Source organism: Aedes albopictus, chromosome 2 (genome assembly GCF_035046485.1).
Source record: "Aedes albopictus strain Foshan chromosome 2, AalbF5, whole genome shotgun sequence".
Classification (NCBI taxonomy): domain Eukaryota; kingdom Metazoa; phylum Arthropoda; class Insecta; order Diptera; family Culicidae; genus Aedes; species Aedes albopictus.
The window spans coordinates 299,168,517-299,192,492 of NC_085137.1; the positions used below are offsets into that span (position 1 = coordinate 299,168,517).

Below are 23,976 nucleotides of genomic sequence, written 5' to 3' on the forward strand. Positions count from 1 at the left end.
AAACTGACTAGATCGATTAAAGCAACGATGGACGGTGTGCAAAAGGCAGCATCCATTTATTACGTAACGCTATAATCGTCAATTTTGAACCCCCCCTCCCCCCTCTGTAACGCTTTTTTGTATGAAAAGCCTAAAAATTTTGTATGGACCGTAACGCTCGGACATCCCGAGCAAAGCTTGACAGCAAATTGAAAACTAATTTAGATGTTGTGATATTGCAAATTATGATAACTCAGGTTGTTGTCATTTTGGTCGTTTTAACGGTTAAAACATCAAAAATGAAAGCAGAAAAATATTCCCGTAACAGCAAGTTGAAAACAATTCCTGCCATCAGTGATATCAAATTGATAACTGTTTTTGCTATCAGTGCGACAAAATGGAAAAATCGTTAAATGTATAGTTTTTCGAATGATATGAAAACATAAACGCAATATGTTAATTGCACTGATGGTATAACATTAGTTGTATTATACAAGGTCGCCTAGAAGTTTTGAAATTACTTAAAAACTTTAATATTTATAATAAGTTTAAGTGACAGCAAAACGAAATCAAAATTTGAAATCAAATGAATCAAGACAATCTGATATCAAAATGTGATATCAATTTGCTGCTGATTACAAATCGTGTATTTGATTTGCTATCATTTTGTTGTTAGACTTTGCTCGGGATACTCCCCCCTCCCCCTAGAGCGTTACGTAATTTGTGGACGGCGCCAAACTACGTAAGGGTTTTCTCGTGAACTATTCAGTTCATTCGAATCTCGCCGGGGACTGCGACAAGGTGACGGGCTCTCATGCCTACTCTTCAAGATCACTCTGGAAGGTGTGATGCGACGAGTTGGGGTCAATAGCCGGGGAACGATTTTCACAAAAACCGGTCAATTTGGGTGCTTTGCGGACGACATGGATATTATCGCCAGAACAATTGAAACGGTGGTGGTAGAGCTGTACACTCTCCTGAATGGTAAAGCAGCAACGATCGGACTGGTGGTGAATGAATCAAAAACAAAGTAGGGTATTGGTTCCCTTATTAAGCATGTGGCTCCCATTTTTATCCTAGGAAAAACCAGGGATTGAAGCGCTGTTTGTTTTGTTTCTTATTTTTGTATTTTTTGTTAAAAGTGAACACCCATGAAAACAACAAGAACGGAATCAATCGGTGCCGTAATCGCTTGTCTTTTAATAAGATGAATATGAGATCATGAGATTACTGATGGTACACATACCCTACATGCTGGTACGAGTAACCGAACACGATCGGATCCGCCTGGGTAGTAATGGGTCTGGGTAGACGGGAATACCTTCGAGGTGATGGAGGCATTTGTCTACCTCGGATTCTTCCTGACAGCTGACAACAACGTGAGTCATGAAATTCGAAGGCGCATCAACGGAAGTCGGGCCTACTACGGACTCCACAAGACACTGCGATCTAAAAATAATCACCCACGCACCAAATGCACCATGTACCAAACGCCAATAAGACCGGTGGTCCTCTACGGACACGAGACATGGACCATGCTCGAGGAGGATCTGCAAGCACTCGGAGTTTTCGAGCGACGCGTGCTAAGGACGATCCTCGGCAGTGTGCAGGAGAACGGTGTGTGCTGGAGAAGGATGAACTACGAGCTCGCTGCACTTTACGGCGAACCCAGCATCCATAAGATGGCCAAAGCTGGAAGAATACGGTGGGCAGGACATTTTGCAAGAATGTTGGACAACAACCTGTAATTCATGTACAAGCTGGTGTTTGCTACTGATCCGGTTGGCACTAGAAGGCGTGGAGCGTGACCTGTCGAGCATTACACGCGACCGAGGATGGAGAGCGGCAGCCACAAACCGAGTGATGTGGCGTACTATGTTTTGATTATGTCTTGTCTTAAATGTGATGTTGAACAAATAAATATGTGTGTATATGTATGCATAGAAACTATATAAAATGCATTAAAAAATAAAACACACCGTTTATTTTTCGTTTTATCAACCTAGATATTCAATTACTTATTAACAACCTGGGCCTTGTAGAAATCAGAATCTCTTGGAGATGTCCAATGTCTGATGAGAATACAATTGCTTTCTTTGCAGCAAGCTCCACTCCACAAGCATTTCAAAGCCCCATCTTCGCAAGCAGAGGTATTTAATTTTATTGCTTGTAGGCATACATACATCAGGTTGCTTTTTCACGTGCGAATCATTAGCGTGAAGAATCAAAACAAAAACCTTCACCTTGCACCTGGAAGAAGCTGCTGCCGCAGGTATGCCCTCTTCCGAAATCCATTATGGGTATGTCCCACCAGTCCACCACTATTCCGGCACGGCAGTGCCCAAACCTGGCAAAACGCTGCTTATACAGACTATCCCCAACCCAACAAGTGTACACCACTCGATTCGTTCGCACAGGAGAAAGAGAACGACGAAGAAAGGTGAACAGCCTACACGGGAAATTTCTTCTTTCACCATCTGTTTCAGGTGGCCACCACACGCGCTAGAAAAACAGTACTCTTTCAGATTCCGAGCCGTTCACAACGGGCTGCGCGTTGGTCGTGTGTTGTTTCAGGAAGTACGACTTCCGCAAGTGTGTGAGTGAGCGACAAAATCGTCCCGCTAAGCTAATTAGAGCATCCGATCCAGCAAGGATTAAATGGCCAAGATGAATTATCTAGTGTTCTTGGTAAGCATTTGTGTTCCGTTGTGCTAGGATAAGTTTCAAATTCTTTTGTAAACGGGACCACGACTGACTACCCCGGATGATAAGAAACACAAAACCGTCCAAAATACCCTTAGAAAAAAAATATGCAAATCGTGTGCTACTTTCAACGGACACTTGAGTGAAAATGGACAACCGGAGACTCCTCTCTGACTTGTTTCGCAAAATGAGCTCACCAGCAGCAAGCAATCGGGAGACAACGTGGAATGCACGGAAATGGTGACGAATGACAAACTCGTCTAGTGAAATGTGTTTTTAGGTCAACCTGAGTGAGAAACTGTTATTTTAATTGGTATCGGACATTGTATAGCATTGGCGGTGAGAAGACAAACCGAAAGTCATTGGAAATAAGCTAATGAGCTCCGTTTGAAGGTTCGATGTGAATTTTGACGACGTCCGCAGAGGAATGCTGGAAATTCGGGAAAGTGAAACTTAATTCAATTCCTGTCGTTTTAATGTCGACATTGGAAACCAGTTTCCGTCGCGCGGGTTCGTCGCTTCGGTGGTTGAAGTTACTTGTTTGCTGGTTTGCAAGGTGGAGGCGGTTGCCAAACGAAAGTGGTTCTCAGGCTTGCTCAATGATCCATTGTTGGGAGAAATGTGTACGATGAATGATAATACGATAATAACTGAGCTCGCTGTAGACCGAATCAATTAACCTAGAAATTAGAAAGATGAAGAAAAATGGTGCTCTAGTTTGGTACAGTGGATGGAACGGTGTCTCGTTTTTTTAGAACTGCTGAACATGGTATCACAGTTATCACGTGAGAGCATTCTATCTGCAGTACTTTTTAACGCTCAAGCTGTGTTAAATATCCAGCTGTACTTGGATACCATTTGCAGAACAGTTACATTCAGCTCCATGAATTATTTCTCTTAAAAATGGTGATTTGCAACTGTGTGTTACCTATAACTTCTGTTTCACTTCATTCGAGTCAGTGTCTAAAGAGACAAAACAAATCAGAGACAAAATTGAACGAAATATATGAACGGCCAAAAACTTTCATACATAATCAAGTGTTGATTTGGGAAACGTGCTTCGTCCCCGAAATTCTGTTCTAATCTTCGAAACTTCATACATAAGAAATTAAATTTGTATGGAAGGGGCGAAGACTAGAGCAGTGGCGAGGTCTAGTGCTTTCACCATATATGAAAATCAAATTCACTTCTTCTTCCGAGAGCCCCTTCTGCCAATGACCATTTTGCATTTGTATATCGTGTATCAGGCACGAAGATACTCTATGTCCAAGGTATTCAAGAAAATCTTCATTACGGGAAGTTCCTGGACCGATCGGGGATCGAACCCGTCATCGTCAGCAAGGTCATGCTGAAGACTCACGCCTTTACAGCTGTGGCTCTGGCTCTAGGGGTCTTACAAATCGAGATTTACAATGTTTCAAAGCTTGGAGATTACTAACATTCAAATATTTTGCGTTGTAGTGAATCAATTTTAAATTTTTGACTGAATATAATATCTTTCAATCATTGGAATACGATTTTGCGTCAGATTGATGAAAGTCTACACAGATCGAAAAAAGAGTGTAAAATTCTGTGCTATATGATGCACATAATTGGAGCGTGGGATATCGCAGAAGTTTACATGACATATCATGTAATGTTCATGAAATATCATGTAAACTTCCATTATATGTCATGTAATTCAGCATGACTCTGAGAGTTTACATGACATATAACACAAATTTACATGATATATCATGTAAACCATCATAACACTAAGTTTACATGACTAAAATGAAGTGTAAACCTCATTATTTTTATCTGTGTATCGAGTTTGTGGAACTATCATTTTACATTTTATCAAAGTTTTCAATTATGAAGAAATGTATTTTTTTCGATGACAAAAACATAACTCAAAAATTATTCTTAACGTACATTTGAAATGTAAGATGTTAACAAGTTATAGTTAAATTATCAGCTTTATCGAGGCATGGGTTATGAAGACGGAGATGATATTGCACAATAATTTCTATTGCATTATAACAAACTCGAACAGGAAGATTTTCTCGTTCAATCATCGTGAAAGCCGTTGATACTGGTGGGAATGGAGCCGAACTGATAGATCAGGCTAAAATCATATGGGGCTCTATTTTGCTGTGATGAATGCATTTCAGAAGCAAAACTAGATTTGAATTTGATGAGCGAGCCTTTACCAACATTATTTTACAGTTCGAAAATCAAAATTTCAACTAAAAATTGTTGAATAGGATGTTTTCTCAATAATTTTATATTTCAATAAAAGCAAAACAAAAAGACAATGTTTCAATAAGTGTAGAACTAGCTAAATGTTAAAATAAACGTTAAAAAAACAAAAAAAAAACAATCCTCTAATGAATATTTCAGAAATTTTTCAGATCTTGTACCAACAATTCGAACCACTTTCCATTGAGTCTAATTCAGTCTAATCAATTTTGTACCTTTTAATTCCGCCATCTAATGCTTATCATCAGACAGATGCGCGTACCTCGAGTACCACTTGTAGTCTTCACCATGACTTCGTTTTTTTATTGTTTAATCACCTAACCTAATTTGAGCGATCGTTTCTGAGCAGCACTTATACCGCTTCCCGCGCTGATGTGCTCACTTTTTCATGGATTGATCCCCATAGTTTGTTGAGGTTGTCGTCTTTGTTCCTCTTTTACGCTTATCAAGCATCTGGCGGTACTCATCTGCCCTGCTGGAAAACGCTAAATGTTGAAACGCCAATATCAACGAGATAATGATCAGAGTCAAAGTTTCATCCTCTGAAGGTCTTCACACCAAAGATATCCGAGAAGTATTCTCCGTTCTCCAGAATATGGTCTTAGCATGGTCAAGCATCTGGCGGTACTCATCTGCCCTGCTGGAAAACGCTAAATGTTGAAACGCTAAAATCAACGAGATAATGATCAGAGTCAAAGTTTCATCCTCTGATGGTCTTCACACCAAAAATACCCGAGAAGTATTCTCCGTTCTCCAGAATATGGTCTTAACAGTTGCAAGCTTCGTCATTTGGGTACGTGCCAAGTAGGTGCGGCTGATTGCCATTTCTCTGCAGTCTCAGGCCGTTATCATTAGAAGCGGAGTGAATGATCCAATGATTGTATGGAAAAAAGCTCTCTCCATCAACCGGAGTGTTTGAGTTTCCAATACTTCGGCAACTCATTGTAGATTTATTCGATAAAAGTTTTGCTCAGTTCATACGGTTTATCGTTTGTCGATATGTGTATAGATATTGATCATTTATTTATTTATTTTATTTATTCAGTTTCGTCAAACAACGTAGACTAGTACATATACATACAGTTTTTGTTTCATTTCTTAAAGCTATAGTACATATTGTTAATAAAATACATATAAGAAAATATATAAATAGTGTATGCTGATGGATGTGTGTATAATTTGTGCTTTTTAAATATTTTAAGTACTACTACTGATGTTATTTCTTATAGTGTTAAAATATTTCTTTAAATTATGCCGCGACATAGTTAAGTCAATAGTTTCACAGTGTTGATTATAAATGTTCATGATTTGATTCAAAGGTTCATTTTTGGCATAGTTTGTGCGACTATGGGTAGTTTTAAACAAGTGTCGATTTCGCAATTGCCGTGAGGGTATGTAAAAGTTTAATTTTGATAAGATTTCAGTTGAATCAATTCGCTGCGAAACGATGTCGTTAACAAATAAAACCATTGCAGTTTCACGACACTGTTTCAGTGTTTGAATATTGATAAGCCTACAGCGCGCTTCATAAGATGGAAGAGGAAATGTAGTCCAACCTAATTTTCGAAGAGCATATAATAGAAATTGCTTTTGTACTGATTCTATTCGATCGATATGCTTACTTTGAAATGGGGACCAGACAATGTTACAATATTCCAGAATTGACCTAACATAGGCAACATATAATGTTTTTATTGTGTAGGGGTCGTCAAAATTAAAGCTAAAGCGTTTTATGAAGCCAAGCATGTTATTTGCCCTATGTATAATGGTATTGTAGTGGTCATTGAAATTAAGTTTAGAATCTAAGATTACTCCTAAATCCCTAACTCTACTACATTTTTCCACATACTGATCTCCTAAGGAAATTGATATGTTTGGTGTGTTTCGTTTTCTGCTGAATGATATTAAATTACACTTTTTGATGTTTAATTGTAGTAGGTTTTTCGAACACCATGTGTGGAATATGCGAATTTCATTCTGAAATATGTTGATGTCTTCTTGATTCCTTATTTCCATATATAGTTTCATATCGTCGGCATAAATAAGCACTTTTGTTTTCTTCAGGATGAAGGAAATGTCGTTAATGTAAAGAATAAATAAAAGAGGGCCCAGATGGGAACCTTGAGGCACTCCTGAAGTGACTTGAATGGGATGTGATGTTTTTCCTTTGACTTTTATTATTTGTTGGCGGTTTGTAAGGTACGATTCAAGCCATTTAAGAAGTCGGGGTTCTATACCCATTTTTTGCAATTTGAAGAGTAGCATTGGAATATCAATGCGGTCGAATGCCTTGCTAAAGTCAGTGTAAAGAGCTTCTACGTGATTGCCATTATCCATTGCAGTCAATGAAAAGTTAATGAATTCCAATAAATTTGTAGCGGTTGAGCGCCCTTTATAGAATCCATGTTGCATGTGCGTTATTCTATTCTTAATTTGAGCAAATATATTTTTATTGATTATTGCTTCGAATAATTTAGGAATGCACGAGATAATGGCAATTCCACGGTAATTACGTATGTCAGATTTTTTGCCAGATTTGAAAATAGGTACCAAAAAAGAGCTTTTCCATGATTTGGGGAAGATACCTGTTTCGAGAGATTTTTTAAATAGCCAAAATAGTGGCGTGGTGAGCTCCATAGCTAGATTCTTCAAAAATACTGGAGGAAGACCGTCGGATCCAGCACCTTTAGAAGCATCTAATTTTTAAGTGCGTTCAAGATTTCGTGTACCGTCACTTCATTGTGAGTTATTTCCACAGGAAATTCAGGGATATATTCAAAAAAGTCTCGGTCACGGTCATGATCTGAAAAGGTGGTGTAAATTTCTTGGAAAAATGATGCAAATAGGTTGCATATTTCGTCTGGATTGTTGCCTACGTGTTCATCAAGATTCATAGAAGATGGAAAATTGTCAGATTTAAGATTAGTTTTTACGTAATTGAAGAAATTCTTAGGGCAAGACTTTATTTCATTTTCAGTTTTGGCATTGTACTCTTCAAATGCGGTGTCAATGGCAAAATTTAGTTGATTAGCAATGTCTAAATATTTTTCCAAATTTTCATCGCAATTATTTTTTTTGTAAATTTTATGCGCTTTCTGTTTGCGATTTTTCAAATTTTTTATTTGTTTATTATACCAGACGGGATATTTAAAATTGGCATTACGTCTTTTTTTCTTTTTAGGGACTTCGTCATGAATAATTTTGAAAATAATGTTGTAAAAAAGATTTACAGCATTTTCGACATTTCCTTCATTCCGTAGTGTTGATTGCCAGTTTATATTGTCTAGTCTACGCTTTATATTGACATAGTTAGCTTTTTGATATTCAAAGACTTCTTCGTACTCAAAAACGGATCATGCTGTAGTTGAAGAACTTTCACCGTATCCTCAACGTACAGATTAGTTCTTTAACCAGTTTTCACCTTCTAACACGCCGCATCGTCTTCCCGATTACAAAGAATGTAAAGAGAGCTCGGCTCGCCCCCTGGATATACTCTCTTCGGGTCGGCTCTGCCTTGCTTAAGGAAGTTTCATACAACCAACAAATTCGGATGGAAAACAATCAGCATCAACAATCCAACCGAAACAGGGGGCATAAGACAACTTTTTATATGAACTGTGGCACAAAGAAATACTCTTAGGGCCGATTTCCTCACCTACCCGGCTTAGCGACGTAAGCCGGATACTTGGACATCGGCGAACGGTAACCCATAATGGACCCCCAATCGGACTGGAAGCAGGAACAACTAACATCCTCGTGTTCATCATTCTACCATGATAGGGTAGAAAGTGAAAGCAGTGCAATGGCAGAATTAGAACAGAATACATTTAGGCGCTGTACAAAGTGTATGTAGTACAGCTTCCAATTGGTCGGGGTTCTGCTAAACCGAACCAAAGACCATTTTTTGAAAAATTGAGTTTTCTCAACCATTACATGAAGAATATGATGATCTTCTTTTCGTGTAAAAATCCAGTAATTCGGACAGCTCTTCGTGGAGTAAATTCAAAATTTCTGTTTGGAAGAACATACAAAAATTAAAATTGCATCCAGCCAGAGTGAACTGTAAACCATTCCATAGAATCAGCGAAATATTTTAGTTTTGGTCCAAATGATGAACATTTCAAGTTTTCCTCATCGCTGTCAGATTTCTAACTTCTAACCGACTCATAGTAACAATCTGTGAGAGAATTTAACACGTAATCAAAAATACGGGTGTTGGAGGATCGATTTGGATTTCGATGGCGTTGATCGCCATTTTTCCAAATCACAGTCAGCCAGACCGAACCAAATCCACTGCATTTAAAAATCAATTTATTCTCAACAATACAAAGATGAACTGGCTTTGAATACATGCGTTATGCTGATACACCTCATACTGATTATTTAACCCAGGAGCCGTCATTGAACAACAAGGCTAATAAGAATAATAAAGCTTGAAAAAAAATCAAACACTTGGTTCGCTTTGGCTGATCGAAAAATGGCGTTTTCACGAAAACCATGCTAGAGAAGAATGTTTAGAACTTGATTCAGACTTAACAACTGACCTTCAGCTAAGTAAAATGACCTAGAGGTAACGTGCTTGGTTATCACTTAAAGGACCCAAGTTCGAATCTCTTTATTATTTTCGATTTTTTTTTTGTCTTAGTACACTTTGGCAGATCATTTTCATGGTTTTCTTCGACCAATATAAATTTGAAGTACACAAATTGCTCCATTTTCACATCTCAGGACCTCAGGACATGCAAGGACATCATTTGACATAATCACTCTTGTTCTGTGCTTGCTCATGCACCGCCTATAATAAAACATAGATGGGAAGGGCTGAGCTGGGAGGGCTTCCGCCGTTTACATTTCACACTATTTTGAGACCTTTGTGCTACCATACTACGCGTCCTCTCTGATTCATGTAAAGGATTGTGAGTAATATCGATTTCAACTTCATAGACACTGAAAAATCGAGATTTTTTTTATCACATTCCGACTGGTTTTCTCTGAAACAAAGAAATACAGTCAGCCACACTGAACTATAAACCATATTCCAATGTTTTTGTTCAGCCAGAGTGAACTGAGTGCAAAGTACTGAGAAATTAAATGGTATTATATCAATGATTTTAAATAATTTACACGTTTTCTTCATCTCTGATGGTTAATAAAGGCTTGTAAGTTACATGTGTGCGAAAAAGTTTCAAATAATCTTAGCTGTTGTTTATTTCTGAGTGGTTGAACTTGAAGCTTAATTATCTCGGAATAAACTTTTTGGCTCTTAGTTCGGTTTAGCAGAACCCCGGCCAATTGGAATCGCTCACGCAGTGCCCTAGTGGACAATAGAGCTATAAATTAGGTTAAGCGATTGAAGAAAAGTGTAGACGCAACCGGTTGTGCTCAAATTTTGCACAGATACTCAGGACCCAAAATGGAACCAAAAAACCTTTGATCTGTGAAAACGGTTCCGATTACCCACGCTAGTATACATGCAAAACGCATACTAGACGGATTCCTTCTACACAATCTCTTATTACGCGGATACCTATTTCACGGTAGTTCGTGTTGTAGGAATCCCAAAGCTTATGGATTTCGCCCAATAGGGGGTGTGGGCGTATATCTCAGGCGTATCCCAAGATAGCGCCACACTTTCTTCGGAAAAAATATAGTGCTAGAATAGATCTACCATGCATACCAGCTAACTTCCAATTATTTAGCGGTTTGGCCGATAGAGGTACTATGCAGAAATAGTTGCTATGTAGACTCGCCAGTAGCAGCACGCGATATCTGAAGATATTCTTCTTCTTCTTGGCGTAACGTCCTCACTGGGACAAAGCCTGCTTCTCAGCTTAGTGTTCTATGAGCACTTCCACAGTTATTAACTGAGAGCTTCCTCTGCCAATGACCATTTTGCATGTGTATATCGTGTGGCAGGCACGAAGATACTCTATGCCCAAGGAAGTCAAGGAAATTTCCTTTACGAAAAGATCCTGGACCGACCGGGAATCGAACCCGTCACCCTCAGCATGGTCATGCTGAATACCCGTGCGTTTACCGCCTCGGCTATATGGGCCTGGCACCCCTGGCACCCACAGCAGATAAAAAAGTCCCGTCTTCAGCAAAGTTCTTCAGGAAGTCAAAAGCAATCTGGCAATGTACCAATTAGTTAGAAACTTCGCCACCATGTGGTGCTAGTGAAAAAGTAAAGGCTTGAACTACTATATCTCGCGATATGATGCGGATATTAAAGCGTTTTCATCGGCAAAGTTCTTCAAAAGATCATGAGCAGTCTAGTGGTGCTATCATTGAATAAGTAGATGTGATGTATTATGCTATGTGATGAGTCTTTGTTGTAGTAATTATTGAAATAGTATATTCCATCTCAGAATTTGAATATTTTTGGCTAAAATTTGAATGTTTTTCTTTTTATAAAATTTTAAACTAGATAAATATACACTGGGTTGATTTAAGAAATTGTTTTTACTCCTCACCACTTATTCGGCAATTTGAAGGATTCATTGCTTTTTCCAAAAATTGGACATTTTTTTCTTCATACTAGTTAAAGGTGTCACGCGCATAGTGGCAGGATGCCAAATCTGACCAAACTAATGTAGGACCTTTGTGCTTTCAGATGAGTGGCAGAATTGGTTTCTGGAGACATTTCTTCCGGTATATTTCGACGTTCATATTTGGGACGGTAAAGAAAGGTGATGATTTCATACCACTTTGACAAATTGCTTGACAAACTAACACATTTTCCCAACTTTTTCGCAAAAAATCGATTTCTCCGAATTCGGAACATCAGTGCCTCGCTACACAGTGAAAAACTGTACCCCTGGAAGTGCCTTGTTGTCCAATTTGACATACGTTTCATCATCCATGACTGCGCACATGTACTTTTTGCTCAAAACATCGTCGTACTGTTTCCGAGCCCGGGTTTTCACATAAACCGCCAGAATTTGACTGCACAGCTAATCGCGTTCGGTAATGGATTTATAACGAAATTCTGTGAAAAATTACCAAATTTCGGTAAAATGTTATCGTTTATCTGTCTAACGAGTTTCAGTAAAAGTTGCTACCTTTACCGAGTTTTTCCTGTAAAGCAAACTTAACGGTTGAGATTTCGGTGAAACATTACTGAAGTCGGTGATTTTTTCTAACTGTGTACCCTCTTTTTTTCCTTTGAAGATTTTGCAAATTTTGCTGCCCAAATTTGACTTGGACGCACCTGAATCACAATCTTTTTTTTATATCTGTATTAACGAGATTTTTAGCCTCAGGCTAGTTCATCTCGTTACCCACGCCTTACTTACCTTCCGAAGGAAGAACTCACATTTTGCAAGTTTGTCGGGAGTGGGATTCGATCCCAGGTCCTCGGCGTGATAGTCATGTGTTCTAACCATTACACCAGGTCCGCTCCACCTGAATCACAATCGATTTTCGCTTCTCTTCCGTAAACACTCGCATTGTTCCACTTGAGGAAAAACTTTAACTTTTAATGAAGGTTTTCTTTTGTTTACAACGCTCACAGCTAATCGCGTTCGGTATTTTTTTTACCGAAATCTCAACCGCTGAGCGTTCGGTAATGGATTTTTTTGCAATTTCTCATCGTAATAGGCTGTTTTACCTCACGCAAATCTGACAGGAAAAGGCCTACTTTCGCACATCCAATCAGCAGTGCTGTAATGGTTCATTACAGCACTGATTTGCGTTGCGTAATGATCCATTACCGCACTGTTTTCAGCAGTTTTCAACTTCTTGGTGCTTTCTGGACGTAGGTTTGAAAAATTGTGACAACTGCATAGTGTAATCTGCGATGATCAGACTTTCTTAAACATGGCTATGAACATCAGTGTGCAGTTTGATGAAAACATGTTGTAAAAACTATTGTCAAGTGGCAATTTATAAAATTGCAAAAAACGTTGTATGCAGTTCGGTGCAGAACTCGATTTTTACAGCACTGTTCGACTCGTGCTGTAAAAATCGTCATTCTGCACCTTGTTGCGTAAACTACTATTAACGAAATTCTGTGAAAAATTACCATATTTCGGTAAAATGTTATCGTTTATCTGTCAAACTCTAACGAGTTTCGGTAAAAGTTGCTACCTTTACCGAATTTTTCCTGTAAAGCAAACTTAACGGTTGAGATTTTGGTGAAATATTACCGAGATCGGAGAATTTTTCTAACTGTGTAGCAACACAAACACACAGCAGTTGTCAAAATAAGACTTAGTCTTTTTAATACAGAGCCTCAAAGGTGTTCTCATAATTAACAATACAGTCCTTATACCTCCTCTTAGAATTTGAGCTCATTTGCTTAAAATTTTAAACTGGACGAGCTTTTCAAAGTTTTTAACAATGTTCCTTACACTGTCTTGCAGGCAACATTGCTGCATATAGATAACCAAATCATGGCTACTTTATTTAATCTATGAGTAAAGATGTTCATTCTAGATAAAAATCGGTAACTAAATAAGGACCTGTCTATAATCTACGTAGACTCGTGGGGGGGGGGGGGGGGGAATGGGGGTTTCAGGCCAAAGTCTGCGGTCCATACAAATTTCGAAAAATTAGTATAGGAAAGTCTAAGAGGGGGGTAGGGGGGGGGGGGTTGTCTGAGATTTGCGAAATTGAGTCTACGTACTTTATAGACAGCGCCTAATGAGGCATGCCATTTGAATACAGTCTTTCGACAAATTTGTAGCTGATAGACTGTCCCAGGAGTACCAGTGGTAAAGCAATTCTCTATGACACTTGGAAAAAAATGTCCAGGTGAATGAACAACAATCTTTTCTCATATAAGGTGAAGGGCTTGTGTAGTCTTAATTGGCTTCTCTATAGCTGTAGGGTGCGAGTACCGGTTTTGGCTAGTCTAAGAGAAATCATTTTTATAAAAATAACCAATAATCCCATGGAAACAACAATTTATACTTTATAAGAAGTTAATGGAGAAATCAAGTTAATACTTGATTTTTGTATTAAAAGTGGCACTGGCCAAAATAGAAGCATTGCCGCTGTTTTGGCCATATTCTCAACTTTGGTTTCTATTTTGGCCAATCACGTGTATTTCTTATTGGAGTGGCCAAATTAGAAGCACCCTGGCCAAAATAGACATATAAGAGCTGATTTTTTAAGGAAAATTATTTTTTTCTTCTAGTTTTTATCAAAATATATGGTTTTCATAGCTTTAATCATCATATTACATTGGAATCTACTAATAAACAATAAATTTTTTAGATCGATTTAGATCGTAGCAGGCTGAATACCGCACTATGGCCAAAACTCCGGGCTGGCCAAAACTGAAGCTTCTACCCTATTGAACTAATTTCATATTCTAAATTTACACGCTCATCCGGCCGGGTCGAAATTTTAATTTTCATGGGTTTTGCTGCCCGACGTATTTAAAAATCAATTTGAAGTTTGTATCGGAGTAGCGAACCGCTGAACTTTGACGGATTTCGTACTGAGCACACCTGTCAAGCTGTTGCTCAGATGTAAAAAGATAATTAAAAAAAACTCCTTGAAATTGTTTTTAAGTATCAAAATAAAGGTATAAAAATCTGAAAAAATCAGTTGCTCACAAGAAGGTGTTTTTTTCGTATAAACTTCAAAAATCAAAATTTTTTTCAAAATTTAAAAATGCATTTTTCAACCTTATGAACTTAACTTTTGGGAAGAGGTATAGATTTCAAATCGGAGTTACTGTTCAAGGTATTCTTGTTTCGGTTGAGGATCTTCTGAAGAAATATCAAAATAATCAAAATTCGAGGGGAATTTCCTATGTAACAGACACCTGGAGGCTTTTGCAGCTGTAATTTTTAATTGAATCTGTCGGAAAAACGCTTAAAAAAGTGTCACGAGGAACTTTATCGGGAATTTTCCGGGGCAATCTTAGAGTTTTATTGACGCATTGTACGGGTCCATTTGAGCAAGGATTTCCCGTAGGGTAAAGATCAGGTCTATTGTTGACCGGCTTTCGAAGTAGCCGAATCAATAACTTCCCAACGCAGTTGCTTTAGAGTGATAGACAAATAAAGATACTCTGAGATAGCACTTTGTGAACGACATTCGAAAAAAAGATCGGTCGAAATTTCACAGTACTACTTGATGCTTTTCTTGCGGATCATAGATGTTGCGGACCATATATGTTGCCTAAGGAGAAGAACCAAAGAAAGTCAGAGCTAGTTTTGCATTCGTCAACAAACAACAAGTAGAAAAAGTTGTATGCAAACCAAAATTGATTAACTGACTTTATTTGGTTATACCCGGACATCACATAGTTGGGGAATTTCGTCACTTGCATAAACTCTAGGCTTCACACTTCGAATCATTGCAGCATCACTTGCACAACTTCCTTTTGTAAGTTTGTGCATCTGTCGATACGCGGTGCTTGTAGCCAATTGGCGTGTAATTCGTTGATGCTAATTTCAATCTACCAAACAAATCCGAAATACCGCTACAAGGTAAATCGTGCCATAAAAGTGAGTTGCATCCACAAGTCCGAAGCGTGAGTAAAAAGAAATTAAAAACGGATTTAAACTCTCTTCCGCGGAGATGCTTCATCTCACGAAAAAAGAAGCAACTGACCATTTGATTGCTTGAACTCGTTTGAACTTTTCCCGCCAGATCGTCAAATCGCCCGGACGTCGGGGCTCTCGACAGTTTTCACCTCAAGATCGAGACTTCGGCTTATACACGATACTCTCTGCGTCTTCGTGTAGCCATCTGGCAAAACAAATTAGGCGTAAAAATTAAGGTTTTGAGGAGAATCGCCAATACCTCCTAACGAACGATACGAGCTTATTGGTGATCGGCAGGTTGCCTCCATTATGTATCAATTTTTATATAAACTTTACGCTGAATACCTATATAAATTATAAATCGATAATGTGGAAGAGAAAGAAAATGCATATGAATTTCAGTGAAATAGGTCAGCAGTGTTGAATGCTCACGTCCTACCACCGAGGCGTGTTTGCCAGTTTTCGTCTGTGGCTGCCCGTGGTGGCTCACCCATGTTCATTGATGATAATCGTAAATCATTGCAATTTGCACGCTTGCGGTCTGAATGCGTACTTCCGCCAATTGCAATCGGATGCCTGCATCGGCGAGCAGATGAGTGGGATACAATCCCACTTGCTGGCTGGAGAGATGCATGATGCACTACATTCAGTGGCCCCGTGGTAACATGATTTTACTTTTGCCGTAGAAACTAGATCATCTCGCGCGGTATAACTGGTTCCACCTGGGTGATGTATCCAGGTGATTGTTGCAATTATGTAGAACGAACAAGACAGGTTGAAGCAGATCATTGCCGCTCGGTAGTACGGCTCTCTAGTAATCATCTCGGTAAAATCTGATTCACTTTTAATTAGATTATTATAAGCCCTTGTTGGTGCGACAGAGCCTTTCGTCGAGTAAAATTATAATGTGAAAGTGGATGAGCTCGTTTGAATAAATGTGAAAGTTATTGATTGGCCTTTCCTATATTTAAATTAGTGAAAATATGAAGTAATAAAAATATTTCCATTCCGCCAAATTTATAAACTAGTTTTGCCTATTGTGGTCATTGGCGTATCTAATATTTTTTCTTAGGGGGTGCCTAGAGGGTGCCAGTTTCAGTGGCTTCTCGGTTATTTTACTATTTTTATAAAAAGAAATACCGATCCACCCTCAATTTCTTAGTATAATGATATACTGCGTCGCGGAAAATAATAGAACGAAAAATTAAACGCGCTGTATTTTAAAGAACAGTTTTTTTTTGGAAAATACAAACCGATGTACTGATGTGAGGTTTGGGAACTTGATAACTTGATTGCGTATAATACATGGAAAATGTTTTGCAATTTATTTCAATTAAGACTTCTTTTGCAAATCTCTCACTATTTCCTTTAGATTTGGCAAATTTCTTCGGTAATATCTTTGGATCCCCTTCGGCAATTTCTTTAAGAATTTATTTGGTAATATGTTTAGAAATTGATACTAAACACCTGCCACGCAACTTTTGAAAGTTTTATCGGCAATAACTTTGAAAATATCTTCGTCACTTCCATTACGAGTTTATTTAGCTTTAATTTCATTGGCAAATCCTCTGAATTTTTTTTCGGTAGTTTATTTGCCAATTTTTTCGTAGTCCTTCAAGCAGTGTTTTGTTAATGTCAGTTATTCATTCGACAATCACTCTAGGAACTTCCTCACATTTTTTTTTTGGAAATGTCATCGGCAGATCATTCTTCTTTTTTTTTTCGTCGATTTTTTGGACTTTTATTATCTATGCTATACGGTATTCCTTTGCCAATTCCTCCGAAAACTTCTTCGGAAATTCCTTTATAAATCGCTTCTATAATTTTAATAAAAATTCTCCAGAAAATTTCTTCTAGATTTCTTCAGTAATTATTTAAGGAATTCCTGCAGCAAAAACTTTTGGAATACCTTCGGCAATTCCGATATTCCTTGCATTGAAAATTTATTTGGGAATTTTATCAGCAATTTCCTTGTAAATTTAGGAAACTTCATTTATTACTTTGGATACTTCTTCAGTAATTCCTTTAGAAATTGATTCGGCAAATTTCTTAACGATTTCCTTCGAAAATTCATTTGAAAAAAAATCTTTGACGTTTCTTTAAAAATTCTGTCACGGTGATACTACGACAATTACTTTTAGAATTCTTTCAAAATTTTATTCAGGAATTCTTGGCAATTTATTTTGACATTAGATTCAGCCATTTAAAAAAAAGCCTTAATATTTTCAGGAATTCCACTGGTAATTCTTATATGAATTCCTTTGCAACTACTTTGAAAGTTCAGAGGTAATTTTGATGGAAATTTTTCTAGTAATTTCTTTGGGAATTTGTCGGGAAGTTTTCCGTGAATTTCATAGGATTTTCTTCAAGCAAGCCCAGTTTAGAATTTCTGAATTTTCGGAAGCAATAGATATAAATAGAATTAAATCATAAGGAATTGCAAAAATAATCATGATAAAACTGCCTGAGGAATTAAAAAAAAAACTGAAAAAATGCTAAAATAATTTTAGAAGAATAGCAATTGAAATTATAAAAAAAATCCAAAGAAATTAAATATATTAAATCCAATCAAACTACCGCAGAAATAAAAAAACAAGATGAAGGAAATCGCAAAGAAATGGCCGTAGTCGAGCGAACACGGAGTCGTGGGTTCGAATCCCACCCATCCCTCAATTTGTCAATTAGCAATATTCTGTGCCTTCTAATTAATTACATTAATTAATCACTAGAGATTTTTCTAGCAATACCTCCTACGATTTCTCTGGAAATTCCAACTATTCCAGAAAGTAATTCGTTTGAGGGTTCCTCTAGAGATTTATATTGGGATTTCTTCAGCTGGAATTTCTTGAAGAATGCCAAGGGGAGTTCCAGGAGTAATATCATGATAAATTTCTGGAGTAATCCATGAATTAAAACTCTAGAGGATCTCCTGGATGAGTCTTAAGAAAAATCCCTGGAAGAATCAAAGGCATTTCTGAAAGTATCCAAGGAAAATTGCCTAGAAGGATCCCAGCAATAATGCCAGAAGAAATCCCTAGAGGGATTCCTGCAGGTATCACAATAAGAATTTCTGGAGGAGACCTAGGAGGCATTGCTGAAACATTAGAGGCAGCAAGAATCGCTAATGGAATCACAGGAGGAGTTCCTGGATGAAAGACAAGAGGAATTCCTGGAGAAATCCAATGATAAATATTTGGAGAAATCTCAGGAAAAACTTCCAATAGGATTTCCAGGATGAAACATTGAAGGCAAGGCTCCTTTGAAGATTGCCTTGAATAACCCTAGCAAGTTTTTGGAGGAATCCCTGGAGAAATTCTTAGAAGACTCCCAAGAAGGGCACCGGAAGGAATTTCAGTAAGAATTTATGGAGGAGTTCTCGGAGGAATTGCTGGAAGAACCAAAGCAGGAACAGTTTGAGAAATCCAGCTAAAATTCCTGGAGGAAGAGCATGAGAAGCTTATGAGAGAATCCTTGGGTAAAATATCTTGGATAAAAATTCCTGGAGGAATTACCGGAGTGCTTCAGAAAAAAATCATAGGAAAAATCTCAGAAGGTATTATTAGAAGGATTCTGGGATGTATCATTGTAAAAATCTCAGCATAAATCCTAGGAGGAATTGCTGGAGGAAATTATACAGGAAATGCCTATGATAATCCAAAAAAAATCCTTGGAATACCTAGAGAAGTCCCTGGAAGAACCGGTAAAGGTATTTTGGAAGAATTTATAACGAAGGCCCTGAATGAATCGCAGGAGGAATTTCTGAAGGAATCTAATGAAGATTTCCGGGAAGAATTCCAGCCACAATGCTAGGATGAATTCGTATAGTAATCACTAGAAGAATTTATAGACGTATTCTAGTAAGAATTTCTGGAGAAATTGCTGGAAGAACTGCAGGAAAAGTTGTTTGAGGTATCCTTGGAGGAAGGCCAAAAGGAGTTTCAGCAGGAATTTCTGGAGGAATCTTTGGGTAAAATCTCTGAAGGAATTCCTGGATGAGTCCTTGGAGAAATCCGTGGTAGAACAATCAAAGAAATTTCTGCAAGAATTGCAGGAAGTTTTCCTGGAAAGATCCCAGCGAAAAAACAACCAGGAGAATGCTCTAGAAGAATCCGTAGTATAATTTCTAAAGTTTCACAGTTATCTGGAGGAATTCTTAGAATTCCGGGAGGTTTCATAGAAGGAATTTCTAGAGAAATCCAAGAATCAGGATAGCCGGGGTATTTCAATAGTAGTTCCTCTAACAAATGGCTGGAGGAATACCTACAGTTCTCCTTGAAAGAATCGATAGAAGTATATTGGAGGAATCCCTTATGGAATCGCAGGAGGAATTTCTGGATGAATCTCAGGAGGATTTCCCGAAAGTATTGCAGCAAGTAAGTATGCCAGGAGAATTCCCTAGAAGTATTTCTGAAGGAGTCTTAATGGGGATTGCTTGAAGAATTTCAGCCGGAATTCATGGAGGAAGGTCAAGAGAAGTTCTTGGAGAAATCGGCTGAAATCTCTGGATGAAACTCCGGAGGAAATCTTCGATAAATCCTTGAAGAAGTCTCTGGAAGAATCACCGATGGTTTTTTTTAGAATAATCCTAGGGAGATTTTCCGGAAGAATTTCGGAAACTTCCCTAGTAGAAAAACTGAAGGTACCGCAGTGAGAAGTTTTGGAGGAGTTCTAAGAGAAATTGCAGCAAGAATAGCAGCAGGAGTTGCTTGAGGAATCCTAGCCACAATTCCTGGAGGAAGGCCAATATAAGCTCCTGGAGGAATTCCATGAGAAATTTCAGGAAGAATCTCTGAATAAAACCTCTGAAGAAATTCCTGAAAGAATCACCGGAGAAACTTCTGAAAGTACCCGGGGAAGATTGTCTTGAATAATCACGCCAGGAATACCTGAAGGAACCCCAATAGAAATTTTTAGAGGAATCTCTAGAAGAATTCCGAGAAGTTTCAAAATAAGAATTTCCAAAGAAATCCAAGGAGAACCTGCTGGACCAATCTCCAGAAATTTCTAGTATGTACAACCCCATCAGGACTGCCTGGAGAATCCTAAGGGAAGTTTATTGAAAGAAAAATCGGTTTTAATCCATACGGAAGCCTAGAGAAATCACTGTATGAATAGATAGAGGTATTTCTGGAGAAATCCATAGAGAATTTTTTTTTTTAATTTTTATTTATGTGTATTTTAACTTATGCTAATTCTACACTTATCCATAGAGAAGTCTGTTGATTGTTCTTACCAGTATCCAAAACGTCAAAACGTACAACAAGTATACAAGTAATTCTGGGTGTGCTTAAGTTTTGTTTAAATATGCCTTTGATAAATATTAGAATTATTGTGTGAAGTTTAAAATTTTAGGTGTCTGTCAAGAAAAAAATCTAGGGGGTGCCAAATTTGTTCTAGGGGGTGCCAGGCACCCCTGGAACCCCCCCTAGCTACGCCAATGATTGTGGTTAGCCAACAAATATTGTTCCAACGTTTCAAGAAGCCATAACATTCCTCTTCTAAAACCTTTAAAAGTAGTATGTAGTAGTAGTAGTTCATTTAATTATCTTTAGATAGTTTACAAGAAATTCATACAATGGTATATACTGTTTACATAGTTCAAATATACTGTTGTGTTGATATACAAATGTATCAAAGCTTACAATGAATCTCACTCCAAAAAAAAACTCAAAAAATGCGAGTTCTTTCCACCCACGGTGGTGAGCAGAGGGCCGAATTGAAAGATTTACATCCTGGGCGTTTGACAAATCGCTCCCATACAAATTTAAAATTGATTTTTAAATAGGTTCCCGGGCACCAAAGTTGACGAAAATTTGGATTTCGGCTCAGTTTGGCATGCAGATTCAGAATATGGAATTATTTCAACACCACTAAAGAAGCCAACTGATGATATGTTTTCTAATATTTAATATTTAATATTCTCAAAAAAAAATAGGTTTTACTAGTTTATTTTGAGCAGGTAACATCATGGTAACCCGAGAATTTCTTTTCTATTTTTTTTAAAGAAACTATTCTAGTTTCTATTTTAGTTTTTTCATGAGAAAAGTGCTGCCATGAGAAATATGCTTTCAAAATTCTAGTGAAAGTTTCTCACTGGGGAATGTCTAGGAATTTATCCAGAAGTTAGTCAAATGATTGTCCAGATGTTTCTCTATGAATTTTATTAGGGTATCGCGCCACTTGGGCGGCGTCTTCTATATTCGTCTGTTTTCCACTATAACTCAGTCAATTTTGAACCAATTAACTTGAAATGTTGTACACGGGTAGATACTATACCTATCTCACCACATTCCAAAAGTTGTGTCAATTGGTTCAAATTTGACTGAGTTATAGTGGAAAACAGACGAATATAGAAGCCACCGCCCAAGTGGCGCGATTCCCTAGATGGCCTTCCATAGTTTTGTCGAGGAATTTCGGCAGGAATTATTTCTAAAAATCTTTCAGTGATAAATTTGTAAATTGTCTTCAAGGATACCTTCGGAAATTCTTGTGCAAATTCCTTCAAAAATCTTCATGCTTCTTTTACTATATCACATTTTTTGAAGCCCTTCAGTAGATAACTTCAGTAATTCCTCTATGGATTCCTATAGAAAATTTTGCAGAGATTCTTTGAGAAAATTCTTCCAGGGATTCCTTCAGCAATTCACTAGATTTTTGTTTAGAATATCGTCTTTATACTTGTTTAGTAATTTGATTAAAGAAGGTTCTAAAATCGTTTAGAAAACCTACCTTCCGAAATTGTTTCATGTTCACTAGAGATTGTTCCATGCATTTCTGCTAGAATTCCCCTAGGAAATCTTCCATAAATTTTCTCATAAATTCTTTCATAAAACCATAAATTTGGAATTCCTTCAGAAATTTCTCTCGGTACACGCTATGTCCAAAGGGAAGTATTATGAAAATCGTTATTCCAAAGGATCGTAGGTTTGGACCTCTAGTTTCAGAATCTGTGCGGTTTTAAATATTTCATCTTGGGCAATTCGATGTTTTTTGAATTTTTACCTATTTTCCCATAAAAATCGCGAAAAAAATCATTTTAAGGTTATTTTTTTCCCATATTGAAATGTATGGGAAAAAATCCAAGATGGAATATTTTAAATCGCACATATTCTGAATCTAGAGGTCCAAAAATACGGTTCTAGCGAATAAACTTTGAGGTACATTCACTTTTCATAATAATTCCCCTTGGACATAGCGTGTGGTATTCCGTTGGAAAATCTACCATACAAAACTTCTCCAAAAAATTCATTTGAAACCCTTCCATTGACCCCTCTAGAAATTTCTCAAGGATTTCTTTATAAACCCCTCTAGAGATTTTTTTAGGAATATCTCCATCTCCAAGAGATTCATAAAGCAATTTTCTGAAAATTCGTCCGAGTATTCTTTCGAAAATAGTTCCAGTAGTTCTCCACAAATTCTTACAGTCATCTATTTAGGAATTTCTTTACGAGCTACTCAAGAAATACCTGCAAATTCTTGTTGAAATGTCTCCTGGATTTTCACATGGACCAAATATTCCAGAAGAATTCCTTTAGAAATTCCAACATATTTTTTTTATTAATTCAAGCAGGAAGAGAATTCTAGAGATTTTAACAAAAACTCATATAGAAATTTCTTCAGAAATTTCTCCTATTATCCATGTCCATGGTTTTTGATAACTGCAAAATTTCTTACCGATCTTCTGGGTAATATTTTTCTTAAACTTCAGAGCAATCCTTTGGTAAAGTTATTGAAAAATTCTGGTAAAGCCAATTAAACTAATCGACGAAAATTGGTAAAATAGATCGAATGAGGTATTATGAAGACCTCTGAAACTCAATTAAGTATTTTTAAAACAAAATTCTATTGAACAAAACATGCAGAAAATAAAAATAAAAAAATACTGTAAGAAAGTTGTTTTGGAGAAATTTATGCATCATTTATGCAAGGATTTTGAAATTCCATTTCTAATGGTTGTGCTGGTCTTAGTGAGCTTCTTGAAATAAGGTACCCCGGGGCAAGTGGGACCTTAAAAATGCTAGTTTGGTTTTGTCAAGCCAAAAAATTCTAAACATAAATAATTGTATAATTCCAAAGATTCTAAAAACCATTGTTGGTATATTTCTTCTTATTAACGGGCATTAAAACTGTTTCATTTTTTTACATTCTGTTTATTATGCATATAATGAAAAGTGGAGCAGATCCTCATTTACTCCGTATCACGGGGCAAGTGGGACCTATTCGAAATTTTTGTACAAATGGCTTAGTATAGTTGTTGCATATATGTAAGGTAGCATAAATTATAAATATCTTATGCGAATAACTACGTTTAGCGATTTATGTGGGAAGTGTTTTGTGGTATCGTGCATAAATTACGTAACACATATAATAACGAATCACTGAGAAAAAAATGATTGAACTCTAGCAGCTCGCGCAAAACAAATTGATTTCATTTATACAAAAAGCACCATAAAGTTAAATGCCGAAAGATTTTCAAACTTGTTTTTCATATAACGTAGTTGATGAAACTCGCCAAAAGATTTTTCAAGATTTACAGATGTTACGTTTTCGC

General features: G+C 37.3%; 1 non-coding gene across 1 annotated transcript in view; it reads left to right on the forward strand.

Moving 5' to 3' along the window:
* The first annotated feature begins 2,428 nt into the window (after positions 1 to 2,428).
* The window catches only part of LOC109423809 (uncharacterized), a 37,746-nt gene continuing 16,198 nt past the window's right edge, over positions 2,429 to 23,976 (forward strand). Inside the window, exon 1 of the transcript XR_009997797.1 lies at positions 2,429 to 2,667. This is a non-coding gene — a transcript (uncharacterized LOC109423809). The remainder of the gene's footprint in view (positions 2,668 to 23,976) is intronic.